Source organism: Dasypus novemcinctus, chromosome 25, assembly GCF_030445035.2.
Source record: "Dasypus novemcinctus isolate mDasNov1 chromosome 25, mDasNov1.1.hap2, whole genome shotgun sequence".
Lineage (NCBI taxonomy): Eukaryota > Metazoa > Chordata > Mammalia > Cingulata > Dasypodidae > Dasypus > Dasypus novemcinctus.
The window spans coordinates 17,166,800-17,184,038 of NC_080697.1; the positions used below are offsets into that span (position 1 = coordinate 17,166,800).

Sequence of the window (17,239 nt, forward strand, 5' to 3'; positions counted from 1 at the left end):
ACCGAGGAGCGAGGAGCTCTCTGCGCTCGGCCCACAGCCCCTCTCCGTCCAGGATGGTACCAGGTGGATGGCAGCGCAGGTGGAGGGGACCTGGGACTCTGAGAGAGCAGGGGCCACCTCGGGCTGCAGGCCTCTGTCAACAGTGTCCGGCAGCTTCTCATGCCGTATCCTCGTGGGAGGGTGGAGAAACGGGCTGGGTGGCAGCACGGGCACGGCGGCCACACGTGGAAGGGCGTTTCTGCATCTACAGCACCCTGAGGGAAATCTCTAGTGATGGGTCACAGGGCTCTTCCTTTATTCCTTGCCTAGGACTGATGACATTTAAAAGTCCCAGCCTTCTATTTTGTACTTTCTTCCCGTTAGACAAACATATTTTCCCGCGTTGCTACATAGTCAGAGTAATTAGCATTTTAATGGTTGCATTTTAACAGAGGGCCCTATCTATCTAATGCCTCCAAGGAGAACCTGGAAATCTAAACTAAGACAATAATTCAAAAGACAAAGAAAATAATCTGTGAGATGTTTATTACAAAATTAGAGAAGGAAAAAATCAGCCGTGGAAACAATATCCATGTCCAGCCATGAGGGGATGGTTTAATAAATCAGAACTCAACGCAGTTATGCAACCATTAAAATGGTAATTACACAGACTACACAGCAGCATGGAAAAACATTTATGCCTAAGGGGGAAAAAAAGAAGGCCCAAACAAAATTGTATGTACATATATCTACAGCCACGTGAAATGCGATCTGCCTAGGGAGAAAGATGGCAAAAGAAAATTGTAAATGAAAACCTATGTTAGGGTTAAAAAGGAATCACTTTTTAAAAAATTATTTTATTATGCTGACATACTATTTGAACAAAAAAAGCAAAACAAGTAAAAATGGAAGTATGCTCCCGAGACAATTTGCTCAGCAAGCAAACAAACTTGCCTCCCCAGATGGTTGGATGCAGGTGCTTTCACGTCTGCAGACTGCTCCACTCTCTGGGTCTCTTGACCCCCGGGCTCCCTGAGGGTCCCATCAAGCCAGGATCTATGAGAATAAAAACCCAGTCCAGAAGGCCCGAGCTGCATCTCGGGATCTTTGTTTCTTAAAGGCCCATCTCTGTCTGAACCGTGCCTTTAAATCCGTAGGCAAAGGGGGGCAGCTTGTGGTCGGTGAGCGTGTTTGCCGAGAATGCTGCAAGGTTGGCAAGGAATTTCTGGCCCCTTGGGCAGCTTTCCTGCTCTCTCGAGCGTAGACCTAGAAAAAGCCCAGTGGCTCCACGGTGTTCCTCTCTCCGGGGGGCTCAGGGGCTTCTCCAAGGGGGGTGGGGCTCGAGGGAGGTGCTGGGGACACCACCAGCTTCCTGCTCCCCCCGTGTTCCAGGAGGGGCCTGCCGGAAGACAGCGAGCCAGGGCGGCTGGCCAGGCAGGGGCTGACCCGCGGGCATTTGGCCTCAGGCAGAAAGAGGGGGCCCCCTCTCCCTGAGCCTGGCTGGGGGAAGTCAGGGCCTCCCAGCAGACAGAAGACACCGAGAAGCTCTGCTTCCACTTCCTGGGTGAGGGGGACGGCTCTGCCGGAAGCCGGGTCCCTGTGCTTCATGGGACGTCACTTCCTCCCTGGGCCGTCCAGCTGGGGGGCCCCCAGGGCCAGGAGCTCCCTCTCGAATCAGCCCATTCTCTTTTCACCAAGAGCATCTGTTTAGGAGCTTCTGCTGAAACCAACCTCAGGGTCACGTGTCCAGCTTGCCTTAGTTGCGCCTTTAGGACCCAGGCTAATTCCTCCCCAGTCCAATTCCTCCTCCAACCACTGGCTCTGGCGAGTATATCAAGATTTCCCAAGTCGTTTGCCTTAGGTGAAGCACCCCGGTCTCTTAGCCTACTTGCCAGTGGTGTGGTTTTGGGATCCTGGGCCAGTCTGGGGGCTGTCCAGGGAAACTGTCCCCTTCCCTGGAGCCCTTCTCGCACCTAAAGTCTCCATCTGGTCCCACTGCTTGGAGAAGTACAACCACCTCCCTCCCTCTACATGTTAGACCTCTATTAATGCTGCCTAAGAGCCCATTCACTTTCCTAGAGCATTTTAGTCTTTTCACTTCCATCCTCCCAGCCAGTCTTCAGAAAAAATCTGCTAAGGAGGGAAGCAGATTTGGCTCAACGGCTAGTGTATCCATCTACCACATGGGAGGTCCGCGGTTCAAACCCCGGGCCTCCTGACCTGTGTGGAGCTGGCCCATGTGCAGGGCTGATGCACGTAAGGGGTGCCGTACCACACAGGGGTTCCCCCGTGTAGGGGACCCCCATGCATAAGGAGTGCGCCCCATAAGGAGAGCCGCCCAGCGCAAAACAAAAGTTCAGCCTGCCCAGGAATGGCGCCGCACACGCGGAGAGCTGACGTAGCAAGATGAGGAAACAAAAAGAGACACAGATTCCTGGTGCCACTGACAAGAATACAAACAGACACAGAAGAACACACAGCAAATGGACACAGAGAGCAGACAACGGAGGGGGGGGGGGAGAAATAAATAAAAAATAAATCTTAAAAAAAAAAGTTTGCTAAGGTAGGTAGGGCCACTCTCATGGGTCCATTTCTCAGATGGGGCAAGTGGAGGTCAGATGTAACCCCAACCCGGGACTTTTAGCCTCAAATACAATGGGCCTGGGGGACAGGAGGGGCTGTGCCCCGAGAGCCTCACCCAGCGTCCAGCACCCAAAGGGTCCATGGTCCCGTCGGCTTAGGTGTGGAGCTCGGGGCGCGGGGGGCCCCTGGCGGGTCCGTCCACGGCTGGGCCTGTGCCAGGTGGACCTGCCTCTGCTCCTGGGTGGACATGTCCCTGCGCCCCGGCCGCACAGTGCGGGCACCCTCACCGCCTCCCGGGCTGCCAAGCTGCAGGCGGCAGAGGGTGGGAGCCCCGGGCCAGCACCTCGTCAGGAGGCCCGGGGGTGGGCCCGGGGGTGGGGGGTGGCGGGAGCCCGGGGGGGCACCTCAAGAACAGTTGTGTGTATTTTTCTGTGTTTAACCCAGCCTGGGTCTCTGGGGGCACAAATGAAGCCATCAGAAAAGCCAGTGGACTCGCGCCCCAAGCCAGCGGGCCGAGCGGGGCCCTGGGGCGGGGACTCCCGGGGAGGTGCCAGCGGCTGGTTTACCCCTTGCCCTGTGAGCGCGGGACGGTGACCCAGGGCTGGACAAACGTGTCCCCGGGCCCCCCGCCCTCCACGGCCTATCCCCTGAGCAGGGGCGTGCGGGCGCGCACAGTACTGCAGAAAGAGCCCCTCTGGGTCACCTGAAGGACGGGGGGCCCAGGCCTGGCAGGCGGCCCCGGTCACTGCTCACCCCAAGGTCTCCCAGCAGGGCCAGGGCCCAGGCCCTCCCCTGCCCGCCGCGGCTTCTGTGGCCTCCATCGCCCTCGCCTGTCAGATGGGGGAGGCCTTCCCTGCCTGCTGGGGGAGGAGCAACGGGAGTTTTCGGGGGGCTGGGGCCCTGCGGCTCCCTGGGTCCCTGCCAGTGAAAGGCGAGGCGGTCGAGAGGCCTGCCCGGGGTGGTCCAGGAGGATCGGGACTCACGCCTGCCTCGCCCCTAAGTCTGTTGTCTCCCCCCGTCTCCAAGCGGCCTCTCCGGGGCAGCACCCTGGCCGCTCTGGGGAGCTTTGGGAGAAATCGGGAGCAGCTGACGGAAGCGCCGCGAGCCCCTGGGTGGGCACTTGCCAGGAGGTGAGGCGCATGGTCTGCAGCACAGAGGGGGGCCCGGGCTGGGCCCCGGCCTCGGCCGCCTCCTGGTCAGGCCAGTGTGGCTGGTCACCGCGTCCCCCTGCTCCTGAAGGCCAGCCACTTCCTGGGGTCCCTGGAGGACCCGATACGACTGGGCGGAGCGGCCGAGCTCCGTGTAACTGAGAGCAAACCCCTCTCCCACGCAAGACCACAAGAGGGGTCGAGCCCATCACACCCAGGCAAGGGGGGAGGTCGAGGCCTCGCCCCCTTAAGAGGCACCACACGCCCAGGCAGCCAGAGGGGGACAGAACCGGCCCGGGCCGTCCCCTCACTTCGGCCTCTAGAGCCACAGGCCACGGGCCTGGGGTACAGGCCATGGAAGCGGGGGGACCTGCCCAGGCCCGGCCGCCTGCCGAGGGACCCAGCGCTGCCACTGCACTCCCCGGTCTTCCCGAGGGCCCCGTGGACGGTGTGAACACACGTGTGGAAGGTGTGAACACACACGTGGGAAAGGTGTGAACACACGCTTGTGGAAGGTGGGAACACACACGTGTGAAAGGTGAGGAGACCGGGACCCGAGAAGAGCGCCGGGCGCCAGGGGCCGAGGCCGGGCCAGGGCCGTCCCTCGCCGTCCGCTCAGCCCAGGGCGGGCAGGGCCGCCTCCTGCGCCTCGGAGCTTTTTCTGCCACAAACCCCTGCTCGGTTCTCGGGCTGAATGTCTAAATAAGGATTTTTGCCAATTCCGAGCCCTGCTAAGGGATGAAGTTGTCAGAAAAAGATCTAATGATGCTTGAAAACGCAGGGCGGGAGCCAGCTGCCTAATTGCCCTGGCAGCTCAGACGCGGCATCAGGGGGTGGGGGACCCCTCCACGGGGCGGGGGCGGGGGCCGGAGGGTGACGCTCCGTGGCCTTCCTTTCGCAGCGCGGCCGTGGGGGGCTGCTCCCCCTTTGATCCCCCACTTCCCCGCTGTAAGGGGGACCACGGCCCCCACACAGGGCTACCTGGAGGGTTAAGCAAAGAGGGGGTGCGCGCATCCAGCCACCAGAGAGCCCCCGGACAGGCTCGGTTAGTCCCTCCTCGCAGGGCTGGAGGGGTCAGGCGGGGAGGGTGGGCTGGGGGAGCGCAGGGCTGAGGTCGCCGGCTCTGTTGGGTGGGGGTGCTGGGTGTCTGATCGGCTCCCCGTTGTTTATCTCCGGGGTGCTCGCGGGGCCGGCGTGCTTCTCCCCACGTGACCTCCCGCCCCAGGAGGTGAGCCTGGGCGGGGCGGGGCCGGGGTGGGGGCTGGCGCCCGTGGGCTCATGGCTCGGTTTTCCCTCCACTGGAGTCTGGGTCTGAGGGGTGGGGCCTGGCTTGGCTTGGGGACTTGGGACCAGACCATTCCCAGGCCTGCCGCCCGAGCCCCGGGAGGCAGAGGGGTCCTGCCATCCTGGGCCTCCCCTGCACGGGGACCCAGGCATGGGTCGGCCGCCCGCGGGCGCCCCAGCTACAGAGGGAAATGTCTCCCACCCCGTCACCATCACAGCTGTCCACTGGCTCCCTCCCCTTCAGCCCCCCACCCACGTACACACCGCGTGCACACACAGGCACACACACACAATGCATGCACACACAGGCCCGCCCCCTGCGTGGTGACCTTGACTTCCCCTTCCCTAGAAGATGAGCAGTACGGAAAAGAGCAAACGGAAGTTTTGGATTCGCGTGTATTTTTGGTATCAAGTGGACTTGGGTAAGGCTGTTAACTTCTCAGGGCCTCAGTTTCCTCATCTGTAAAAGGGGGAAATACCACCGTGCCGCACAGACCTGTTACAGCCAAACGAGGCAGTGTGTCCAAAGGGCTTCAGTCAACCACGGAGGACGTGACGAACGGCAGTGGACATCTGGGGCCGGGGCCTGGAACTGCTGTGTCCCTCCCATCTGCTTCTTTTTTTGGCAAGCCAGGAAAATAGTCAAGGGAGGGGCTCAGGGCAGTGGCCGAAATGTAGGGTGAGGATTATCGCTGGGTCCAGCTGTCCCGCGGGCAACCGAAGACGGCCCTGCCTGCTGACTTCCCTTCCCGCTCAATTCTCTTCTCCCGGGTGAACCTGGCGCCACACGAGGGCTGCCCCTGAGCTCGTGGGCGCCTGGGCACCCATGGTGGGAGTGGGCAGGCCGGCCTCTCCGCAGTGGGTAAGACCCTGAGGGCGGCGTCTCCTCAGGCTGTGGTAGAAGTTCAGAGCGTGGAGCACAAAAGGAGCCTCAGGTGGGGTCAAGTCTCGAGTTCGGACCTGGCTCGGCCTCTGGCTGCCCCTGGACCCTGTGTGGGTCACTTCCCGTGTGTAGGCCTCAGTTTCTTCATCTGTAAAGGCCCTGCCACCCCCTGGGAGCTGCAGTGACATGGTGGCCATGAAAACACTTCGATCAAACATGCACCGGAGGGAGGCGGCTGTGGCTCAAGCAGTCGGGCTCCCGCCTACCATACGGGAGGCCCTGGGTTCACGTCCCGGGGCCTCCTGGTGCAGGTGGGCTCGCCCACAAGTGCTGCGGAGAGCAACTCAGCAAGGCGATGCAACAAAAAGGGAGACAAGCAAAAACACAGAAGAGTGTGTAGGGAATGGACACAGAGAGCAGACAGCAAGCAAGCTGCAAGGGGGGAGGGGAAATAAAATAAATAAATACAGACACCGAAGAACACACAGCAAATGGACACAGAGAGCAGACAGCACGCCAAAAAAAAAAAGTTGCAAGGGGGGGATAAAAAGAAAAAACTCACTGGAGGAGTGGGGAGTCGGGTGCTACCTCCCTCCCACCCCCACCTCTTCTCAGGCCAGATGGACAGCCGGATTCAAGCTCCTCGGAAAAGGGGCCCTGGAGCCCTGGGGCTTCTCGGGCCCCTCCCCGCCCAGGACTCTGCCAAGCGGGATGTGGATTGTAAGAGGGACGTGGGGTGGTTGCCTCGGGCTCCCGGCTCGTGTGTGAGGAGGCGCCATGGGCTCCGCGTGCCAGCCTGGCTCCTGGGGGTGTGGGGCTGGGAGCTGCCCTGCTCGGCCTCCTGAGGTGGCTGCAAATGATCAAGGTGTCTCAGGGTCTCTCTCCCAGGTGGGAGAGGGAGGGACTGGGGTCAGGAGTCTGAGCGCTGCCGAGCCCCCTCGCCCTGGGATTCTCTCCTTGGCGCCTTTACCCAGAATTCCCTGAGAAAAGGGAATGAGCTCAGGGCTCACCGCGGGGTCAGAGCCTCACAGCTCCTTGTGGGGTGAAAGGATGAGAACCGGCGTACGGACCCTCTGTGCAACCCTATTCTCCACAAACATTTCTTTAACCCGTGGACATTTCTCTCTGGCGATGTTCCCAGGCATCTGCGCGCAGGGCCCACCTTGGGGAGGAGGGGGGGCGCCTCCACGTGCCCCCAGAGCAGCCTCCCTGGGCTGTGCATGGTGTGCGCTTGGAGGGGGCTGTGGACGGCACCAGGGCCAGGCTCTAGGACCCGGAGCACGTGGAGAGCTGGGAGGTTGAGAGTTTGAGAGTGGACGAGAGAAGTTGGGGGGCAGCCCTGCTGGCTGTGTGGAAGAGTCTGAGAGGGCAGCAAGGAGGGGGGCTGCTGTGGGTTTTTGGGTAGTGTTTTGCCATACACCAGGCATGCATGCTTTATTCCTGGGTAAAAATGACAGGCTGAAGGCTTGCATCTAATTTTGGTCCCTCATAAAACCAGTAAGACTGGGAAGCAGACGTGGCTCAACGGATAGAGCATCCGTCTACCATATGGAGGGTCCAGGGTTCAATCCCCAGGGCCTCCTGACCCGTGTGGTGAGCTGGCCCATGCGCAGTGCTGCCATGCGCAAGGAGTGCCATGCCACGCAGGGGTGTCCCCCGTGTAGGGGAGCCCCTTGTGCAAGGAGTGCGCCCCACAAGGAGAGCCGCCCTGCATGAAAAAAGTACAGCCCACCCAGGAGTGGTGCCACACACACGGAGAGCTGATGCAGCAAGATGACGCAACAAAAAGAGACACAGCTTCCCAGTGCTGCCTGATAATACAAGCAGATGCAGAAGAACACACAGTGAATGGACACAGAGCAGATGGGGAGGGGAGAGGGAAAGGGGAGAGAAATAAATAAAAAAATCTTAAAAAAACACAACAAACCAGTAAGACTAAGGTAAAAGGACTTTTTAAGGCATGCCCCACAAAAACAGAGAGCATGGGAGGAAGCAGCTGCTACGTTGTTCTGAAAGCGGAAAGCGGGTACCGAGCAGTAGCCGACCCCGCAGACAGGAGAGGGCAGGACGCCGGGTCACCGGCTTTACGTCCCAGCATCCTCGAACGGCGCGGGCCCTGGAAGGAGACAACAGCTGAAAGGAGCATTGATTGTGTTCCCAAGCAGGTGGGGCTCACTGCTGCACCACTAGACTCAGGTGGGTGATTGGCCCTGTCTCCAGCACCTGCAGGTTGTTCTCCGGGATGGTGTAGCAGAGGCCTCCTGCACGGGGGACATCAGGCACAGCTGAGAACTGGGGTTGACTAATGACATGCCACCCGCTGAGCTCTGAGTCCCCGCCAGCCCTCTATCCCCACGCGGCCCCAGGATGCTGGCAGCCAGACATTCACTCCTGTTTTCTCAAGGGAATCTTCCAGAAATGGCACTCACTTCATCCAGTAAAGCTCCTTATCGATAAACACCACCCAGGGACTCAGAGCTTCCAAACAGCTTTTTAGCAACCACCCCTCACTCTTACTGTCAGAGAGCAATGCCCAGATATCCAAGGAAGGCCGCTGGCATGAAAGACAGAGACTCCAAAAAGCAAACAAGAAAAGAGAAAGGGGGAAACGGACTTTGGCCCAGTGGTTAGGGCGTCCGTCTACCATATGGGAGGTCCGCGGTTCAAACCCCGGGCCTCCTTGACCCGTGTGGAGCTGGCCATGCGCAGTGCTGATGCGCGCAAGGAGTGCCTTGCCACGCAAGGGTGTCCCCCGCGTGGGGGAGCCCCATGCGCAAGGAGTGCGCCCGTGAGGAAAGCCGCCCAGCGTGAAAAGAAAGAGCAGCCTGCCCAGGAATGGTGCCGCCCACACTTCCCGTGCCCGCTGACGACAACAGAAGCGGACAAAGAAACAAGACGCAGCAAATAGACACCAAGAACAGACAACCAGGGGAGGGGGGGAAATTAAATTAATAAATAAATCTTTAAAAAAAAAAAAAAAAAGAAAAGAGAAAGGATCAGAGGAAATATTGGCTCTAGGAAAAGAAGAGAACATTATTTAAAACGAAGGGTGTGGGGGGGGTGGTAATCAGAGAGCAAAAATGAGCTCTTGGAAATTAGAAACATGATGGCAGAGATGAAAAGCTAAGTAAAAGTTGAAGATAAAGTGGAGGAAATCTCCCAGGAAGAAGAGCCAAGAGACATAAATGAAAAGTAGGAGAAAAGAGATGAAAAGTAAAGGACCAGACCAGGATGTATAACATCCAGAAAGTGAGAACAAAGAAAAAAGAGGGGAGAAAATTATCAAAGTAATAAGTCAAGGAAACGTCCCACAACTGAAAGACATGGTTTTCCAAAAACCGAATGGGTTTCCCTCATGCCCAGTACCCAGAGAAAACAGACCCACATGGTGGCACATCATTGAAAATTTCAGAACACTGATGTTAAAGAAAAGAGCCCACATGTTTCCAGAAAGTAAAAACAGGTCACAATTTTAAAAGGTCAGGAGCCACAAAAAGCTTTGTACTTCTTAACAACTACAGTAAAAATGAAAATACAATAGAACAATGCTTTCCATATTCTGAAGGAAAATGATTTCTGACCATATTCGATTTCATCTAAACTCTCACTCAAGCATGAGAAGAGACTAAAGACTTATCAAGTATGTACATTCTGAAAACCTTTGCCTCCCATGTACCATTTATCAGAAAGTTACTGGAGGATGTGCTCCACCAAAACAAGGGGGGTCAGGGAGTAAATGGAAAGAGAAGATGGGAGGTGGAAGACAGGAGAGAGGTGAAAAGAACCACGATGGTGAGTGGAGATTCGAGGATGAGAGCATATTCCAGGCTCAGAGGGCAACCCAGCCCTAATTAGAGTGGTCAGAAACCTCCAAGAGAAGTTCCCCTATGAAAATGATACATATAGAAAATGTCTTACTTCTGAATGTCTTTATTTTATTTATTTATTTTTAAAGATTTATTTTTTATGTATTTCTCTCCCCTTCCCCCCCACCCCAGTTGTCTGCTCTCTGTGTCCATTTGCTGTGTGTTCTTCTGTGACTGCTTCTATCCTTATCAGCAGCACATCATCTTGTTGTGTCAGCTCTTCGTGTGCGTGGTGCCATTCTTGGGCAGGCTGCACTTTCTTTTGCGCTGGATGGCTCTCTTTATGGGGCGCACTCCTTGTGCTTGGGGCTCCTCTACACTGGGGACCCCCCTGCACAGCACGGCACTCCTTGCGTGCATCAGCACTGCGCATGGGCACTCCACACAGGTCAAGGAGGCCCAGGGTTTGAACCGCGGACCTCCCATGTGGTAGACAGATGCCCTATGCATTGGCCAAGCCCGCTTCCCCTGAATGTCTTTAGAGGAGATCAATTGGCAGAGGTTTGGGAGCCCACATCACAGCAAGTACATGGAACACTAAGCAAAGCAATTATCACATACAAGAACCACAAAAAAAGATTGTGCAGAAAGATGAAAGTAACTATAGTATATGACATGGCTCAGCTCTGCATAGTATAAACAGTTGTAATAATGTGACCCTTTAATACTGATCTAACCAAAATTACAATGTAACTGTATGGGGAGGATGGAGAAATGGGAAGTGATTCGTACCATGGGAGTGGAGGGAGAGGAAAGAGTTAAACTGACTTCTCCCAGGGAAAGTAAAAAACCGAAATATCAAGAAGTGGCAATACAAGTGTGCCCTTTAGAGATATGGAGGTAAATACCAAGAGAATCACCTAAGAGCTGAAAATAGTTATCTCTAGAGAGGGGAGATAGAGGTAGCCCCTGTAGGGTAAATTGACTCTCTGTGTGCATGTAAAATCTTTACTTAAAAAATAAAAATTGATTTTATTTTCATCTTCTTTTTACTCTTTTGGTAATCCTTTCTGCTAGTCTTGTCTTTTACACTCTCCTCCAATGCTCTCCTTTTTCTTTCGGGCTATAAGTTTCCCTTTAATACTTCCTGCAAAGGTGGATTCTTTTTCTACAAACTCTTTTGGTTTCTGTTTATTTAAAACTCGCCTTTGTATTTGAAGGATAATTTTGCTGGATAAATAATTCTCAGCTGGCAATTTTTCTCTTTCAGTTTCCTAATTACATTGCACTGTCTTCTTGCCTCCATGGTTTCTGATGAGAAATCCACAATAAGTATTACTGGGCATCCCTTGTATTTGATGGTTTGCTTCTCCTTTGCTGCTCTCAGAATTTTCTTTGTATTTTTGATGTTTGACATGCTAAGTAGTATGTGCCTTGGAGTAGATCTATTCAGATTTATTCTGATTGGGGTATACTGTGCTTCTGGACATGTAAATTCATTTCTTTCGTGAGAATTGGGAAATTTTCAGCCATTATTTCCTCAACTACTCTTTCTGCTCCCTTTCCCTTCTCTTCCCTGGAACTCTCATGACATGTATGTTGTTGCTGTTCATGTTATCATTTAACTCCCTGAGCCCCCGCTCAATTCAATTTTTTCCATTCTTTTCTCTCTGTTCTCTATCTTCAATTTCAGCTGTTCTATCTTCTACATTACTTATTCTTTCTTCTATCATTTCAAGTCTGCTTTTGTATGCCTCTTACGTGATTTTTAGTCTCACCTCCTATGTCTTTCATTCTCATATGCTGTTATTTTTTTATTCTGGTTTTCAAATTATTCTTTGTGCTTGCCCAGTGTCTTCTTGATGTCCTGTATCATCTCTTTAGTCATATTGTCTTTCAACTCATTGATTTGATGTTAGAGATTTGTATGAACCTTGTTGAATAGTTGTCTCAAATCCTGTGTCTCACCTGGGACTCTGATATATTCCTTTGCTTGGGCCATTTCTTCCATTTTCTTAGTATGGCTTGTAATTTTTCGCTGGTGTCTAGGTATCTGATTATGATGGTGAGTTTACTCTGATGCTCAATTTCTCTCTTTCATAGGGATTTAGTGATGGGAGGCTGTGTGTTACTGCTGTTCTTTGATACTCGGTCCAAACTATTCTAAGTCTTTCAATTTGTCCCTGTTAGTTCCTCACTTCTGGGCCATGGGTCCAATAGTGGGTTGCAGACCCGCTTCCTAAGGTCTTGGGGAATGAGGCTGTAAAGGCAGGAAAAGCTCTCTTATTTAATTTCCTCATATGCTCTTCCTTGGCCTGCCAGGAGATGGTGCTCCTCAGCAGCCCGCTCAGTTCACACCCCTGTTGGAGTGTGTTTGCTGCAACAATGTGGCAGAGGATCCTGCCTCCAGGCTGCTCAGGGCCTTGCAATTCAAACTTTCCCAGAGGCTGCTCTCCAACCCTTGCTGGCAAACCCTCCCTGTTTCAGGTAGGAGATAATTCCACTCCCCTCTCCTCAACAATTCCAGTCAGTAGGGTTGGTGATTGAGAGGGTCGGGTCTCTTTAGTCCTGCGCGGGCTCCCAGGGCAGACGTGGGTGACACCCCACCCGGCCTGGAAGGGCTCGTGGGACACAGCGACCAAATTTGTTGACCGGAAGCTGAGTCAGCCTTAGTCTGGGTCCCTCTCTCTCCCCTTTCCTGAGGAGGTGGATCCCTGCAGCCCCCTCTGTCCACAGCCACTGGCCAGAGGCTGGAGACTTCAAAGCCGTCCGCTTGGACCGGGCAAGCGGGCAAGGGCCCCTGCAGCGGCAGCTGCGGCTTCCACTCATCGTCTTCCCACTGAGATTCTTTTCCTGGGCCCCCCTCTCTTCTTGGTGGTGGCCAGCCTTCTTCTAGTGTCCTAAGCCCTAGAACATTTTTTCCCATGTCATTTCTGCCTGTCTTCCAGCTATTTTTCTGGGAGAGAAGTGAGTCCTGTGTCTCTCTAATCCACCATTTTGCCAGAAGTCTCCTTCTCTTTCTCTAAAAATTAATTTTAAAACTACACTTTCATCCCTCCCCTCTCCTCCCCACTTGGGTCATTTGAGAGGTACCGAATAAATATCGAGAAGGACTTTTCACTGTTTTTCAGCCTAGGAGCAAGGTCTTTGCAAGCTGTTCTAGGCAGATAGGGCCCAGTCCAGGGCCAAAGTGCAGAAAAATCCAGAAAGCCAGGGACAGAGGGAATTGGGATGAAGCTGAAACCTTAGGAGCTGTACCCAGAGTGTCTCCTTCCACCTTGGGCAGGTGTCCAAAGCTCCCTGAGCTTTTACAGAATTGAGGCTGGGAGATAATGCAGAAGGAAGCAGGCCCTGCAAAGAGAATCTACCTGCAAGAATCCAGGTGGAGAAGGAGGACAAGCGCTCAGAGGTGACGGTGGCAGTGCTGTGGCACAGGCAAGCTCTAGAGTGTGAGCTCTCCCTCCAGGCCCTGCTGTGGCCTCGAGGACGCAGAGGCAGCGCCGAGCCCGGAAACAAGACATCCACTTCGCATCCTGCCGCCTCATCCGTGTTTACATAGAGTAAGATAATTATTTACAAGAACATCGAGCCAATTCACTTTTAAATATACCAAATAGAGCGGCAGACAAAAAGAAAACAGAAGCTTCTGGGTCCTGGCCTGTCAGACTTCTGTCCTCTGCTCCCTGGCAAACTCTTCCCAATATTAACAACAAATCTGCTTTTTTCCACAAGGGCACCCAAGTGAAGAAAACAGAACTTTCTTCCCAGACCCCCCGGACCACTGAGCCAAGTTCTATCAGTACTCGGGACCCCCTGGGGCCCAGGTCCCCAAGCCTTTCCCAAAGGAGTCGTCTGGGTGGCATAAGTCGTACGGCTGCTGTTCTTGGGGTCACAGGGGAGGGAGGACACCCGGTCCCCCATGCCCGGCGGAGCTCTCCTCGCTCATTTTGGGAAGCAAACTTTCTGCTTCGCCAGAAAGAAAAAGACCCGTGCGCGGGGAGGGGAGCTTTCGTAATAGATGGAGGTCCCCAAAGGCTGGTCTGAGGACCCGTGGTGGTCCACGTTGGAGATTAAACCACATCCCCCACTAAAGGCATGCCCGGGTCCCAACCCCGGGCCCTGTGCGTGTGAGCCTGTTTGGAGATGGGACCTTGCAAGATGTTATTAGTTAGGGATGCCAGACTGAGCGAGGGTGGGCCTTCATCCAGCGGGGCTGAAGGAAATGGGACACGGGGAGGAAGCCCCAGGAGGCAGCTGGACCTTGGAGGTCAACAGCGCCCAGAAGAGAAGATGCAGCCGCGTGCACGGCCGGGCGATGGAAAAGCCAAGGACCAGGGCGCGGGCAGCCAGCCCCAGAACCCCGCGCTCCTCAGGGAAGCATGACCTTGCCAAGTCCTTGGTTTTGGACTTCTCCTAGCCTCAAAACTGTGAGCCCAGAGAGTCCTGTAGTTTAAGTCGACGCGCTGCACAGTGTTTGTTTTAGCAGCTGGGAAACGAAGACAGTAGGTGGCCAAGTGATTGACAGTCAGTGACAAAGGGGGAAAAGAGGACGGAAGAGGAACGTGGATGGAAGGAACTGGCTTTGCCTCTGGGATTAAGTCCTTGCATTTTTGTTTTAAAATGACATGCCAGTGATTGTAGAGGATACAGTGTTTAAAGGTCCTGACTTGGCAAAATCCAAAGTTAGCCTCCCTAATCCCTCCTCAAAAAGATTGTTTCTGGAAATGTTTTGGGCTATGAAATTCCAAAGTCGGGAACACCCTGTGGTAGATGATAACAGAGATTGATTAAGACCAAGCCCTAGTGAGAGAGCCACAGACCCAAAGGTGCAGCAGGCACTACGCATCCACACCAATTTCCCTTCGATACCTAAGCATGCCGGGACACTCCAGCCAAATGCCCAGCCAGCCTCCACTTGGCCCCCTCCGTGATGGGGAACTCACTACCTTGCAAGGGTGCCCATTCTCTCTAATGACTTTAAAGTGCTTCCTCGTATTGTCACGTCCTTGGACCTGTGTCCCCACACCTCGACCATCTAGAGGGTCTTCCAAGGACAGTCTTTCACCCTCATGAAAACATGCTCTGTGTCCCCCACCCCCAGTCTTCTTTGAAAGGCTCTATTTATTCCTTTGGATCTTCCCCTGTAATCAGTCCTTCTGTGAAGTGACTTACCCAGGGTCATGTGGCTAGCAAGTGAATTCAAACCCAGATCTTCTGCTCTTGGACCAAAGCCCTGTCCCCTAATTTCTCTGAATGTGGCAATGGCTCAGTGTCCTAAATTCCCCCAAAGATGGGTCTGGCTGTTCAAAACCAGTTGGAAAGACAACAAAGAAACTTAAAAAAAAATTTTTTTTAAAGCAACATACAAAAAAGTCAATGTGATTCTGACAAAAATTTATATATCTGCGTAGAAAAAAATCTGGAAGGAAAGATGCCAAAACGGTCATAGCAGTTCTCCCTTGGAGGTGGGGTAAGGAGTGGTTTTTCTGCTAATTTTGCTCTTCTGTGTTTTCCAGTTTTTCCCCTATGAACTGCTTTTATTTGTATGATAGAATAAAATAGTCAGAAAGATGAAACTAGCAAAGTAAAAATGAGGTCTTCCACCCAAGACTCCGCTTTTGTTCCCAGCCACTCTGCAATCACTAAGTGCTTAGTGTCGGTTGCTCCAGAAATGGCCCCAGAATCTGGGGCAGCCCGGGGGGTGGGCGTGGCCTGCCCCGAGGGAGAAGCAGCCCCGAAGCCCCTTCCAGCTGCAACCCCTGCACCCCCCCCCACAGCCTGGAATCCTTCCGCCTCAGGCCAGCAGCTGCTGGCTGCTCACAGGTGTCGCACCTGCTGCAGGTGACGCAGCGTGCACAGATCCCGAGCCCCTGCAGGTGGCTCTCAGGTGTGCCCGCCCCCTGCTCTTGGCTCTTCTCCAGTCCTGCTACTCTGCACACCTCCACCCCACCTGGCTCCCCAAGCCTGAGACGGAAGAGAGCAGTGGGGGGCGGCTCCCCCTACGCGGGTCCTTTGCAAGGGGCGTGGGTTGTTTTAAGGACCAGGGGACAAGGGCTTGCAGCGCCGCTGACCTTAGTCCAGCGCTTGCTCCCTCGGGGCTCAGAAAGTGCCCCAGGGCCAGGCCGGGAGGAGCCCGCAGTAGGCTGTGCGGGGGTCCATGCCGAGGGCTGGGCCCCGGGGACCCCTGACAACCTCTGCGCCGCCCCTGCCAGCAGCTGCCCTTGGACGCCCCGGGGTGCCTTGCAGAGCCAGGCACGGGGTCAGTGCTCAGCCAAGCCCTGATTAGACGTGGGGGGGGGGGTCCCCGGCATGGGAGTCGCTGCCCCGCCCCCTGGACCAGGCCCTGCCACCACGTGGTCCTGGACAAGTCGTTTCCCTCTCTGGGTAAAACAAGGGTGGGGCGCATTGGACAGAGACTGAACTGGGTGGTCTCTAAGAGCCTCTCCAGTGGCAACGTTCAGAGCTGCTGGGACTGACCAGCGACGCCAGCGCCCACCCCAGGGAGGGCAGAGCTGCCGTCAGCCTGGGCTGCCTGGGCTGCCCGTCCCCCGGGTCCCTAGAGGACAGTCCAGGTCTTCGAGAAGCCCCAGCCGCTCTGCCAGGGGGTCTGAACATGCGGGGGAGTCACAAGGAAGGGTGCGTGCGAGCGGGGTTGCCAGAAGGCGCCCGCAGGGTCGAGGGCCCTACTTCTTTCCTCTCCAAACCCTTAGCTCCTCCCAGCCCCTCCCCACACACACCTGCCCTTGCCCATCCTTTTGCTCTCGTTGTTCCAGCCTCCATTCAAATCAGGGCTTTGTGTTCTCTCTGCAGCGCCCTGGGCACAAGGCCTGCCCCCCGGGGGGTGCGGGCGTGGCAGCCTTTTGTTGAATGACCTCGAGGGCCCCCCTCCAGGTCCCTCCCACCGCACCCCCAGCCCGAGCCCCTCTCCCAAGCGGCGGCCACGGCTCTCAGAGCCCACCCTGTGCAGACAGAAATGAAGGGGCACGCTCGCGGCGCAACGACCAACTCAAACCATTATTCTGCTGAGATGTAAAACCAGGGAAGCCCCGCAGCCATGACGCGTTAACCTGACGTTGCCTCCCTGTGCCTTGTGCAACTCTGAGTTCAAATCTCAGGAGCGGCTTGGGAGGCCTTTTGCTGGGAGCCTCCGGGGAAGGAAAGTCCTCTTCCCGCTTCCGAGGGTGGCCTCGGGGCCGCGGGGTGGAAGAGGCTGCCAGGCCCCGCTGGGTGGGACACGTGGGACCTCGGAGAGCACAGGAAAGTGCCGGCCGCCCCGCCACTCCACCCATTTTACAGACAAGGAAACTGAGGTCCCGGGAAGGGGATGGCACAAGGAACGCATCTTCAAAGCGGGCGACTTGGGTTGGACGGTGTGTGCGTGTGTCCTGGGAGTCGGCCCGAGGAAAGGGGGAGAGCCGGAAGGGGACGCGGTGGCGGACTCTCGTCTGATGGGAACGCCCGGCTCAGGGAGGAAAGGTAAATGGGGGGAGAGAGGACGCCAGCCCAGAGACGCAGGGGCGCCCCTCCGCGCCCACACCTGGGGATGGAAGAAGGCA

The 17,239-nt window shown here is 55.4% G+C and overlaps 1 protein-coding gene across 1 annotated transcript in view; it reads right to left on the bottom strand.

The window, feature by feature from the left end:
• CIB4 (calcium and integrin binding family member 4) overlaps positions 1 to 17,239 on the bottom strand; it is a 70,860-nt gene that overhangs the window by 42,373 nt on the left and 11,248 nt on the right. The window lies entirely within an intron of this gene.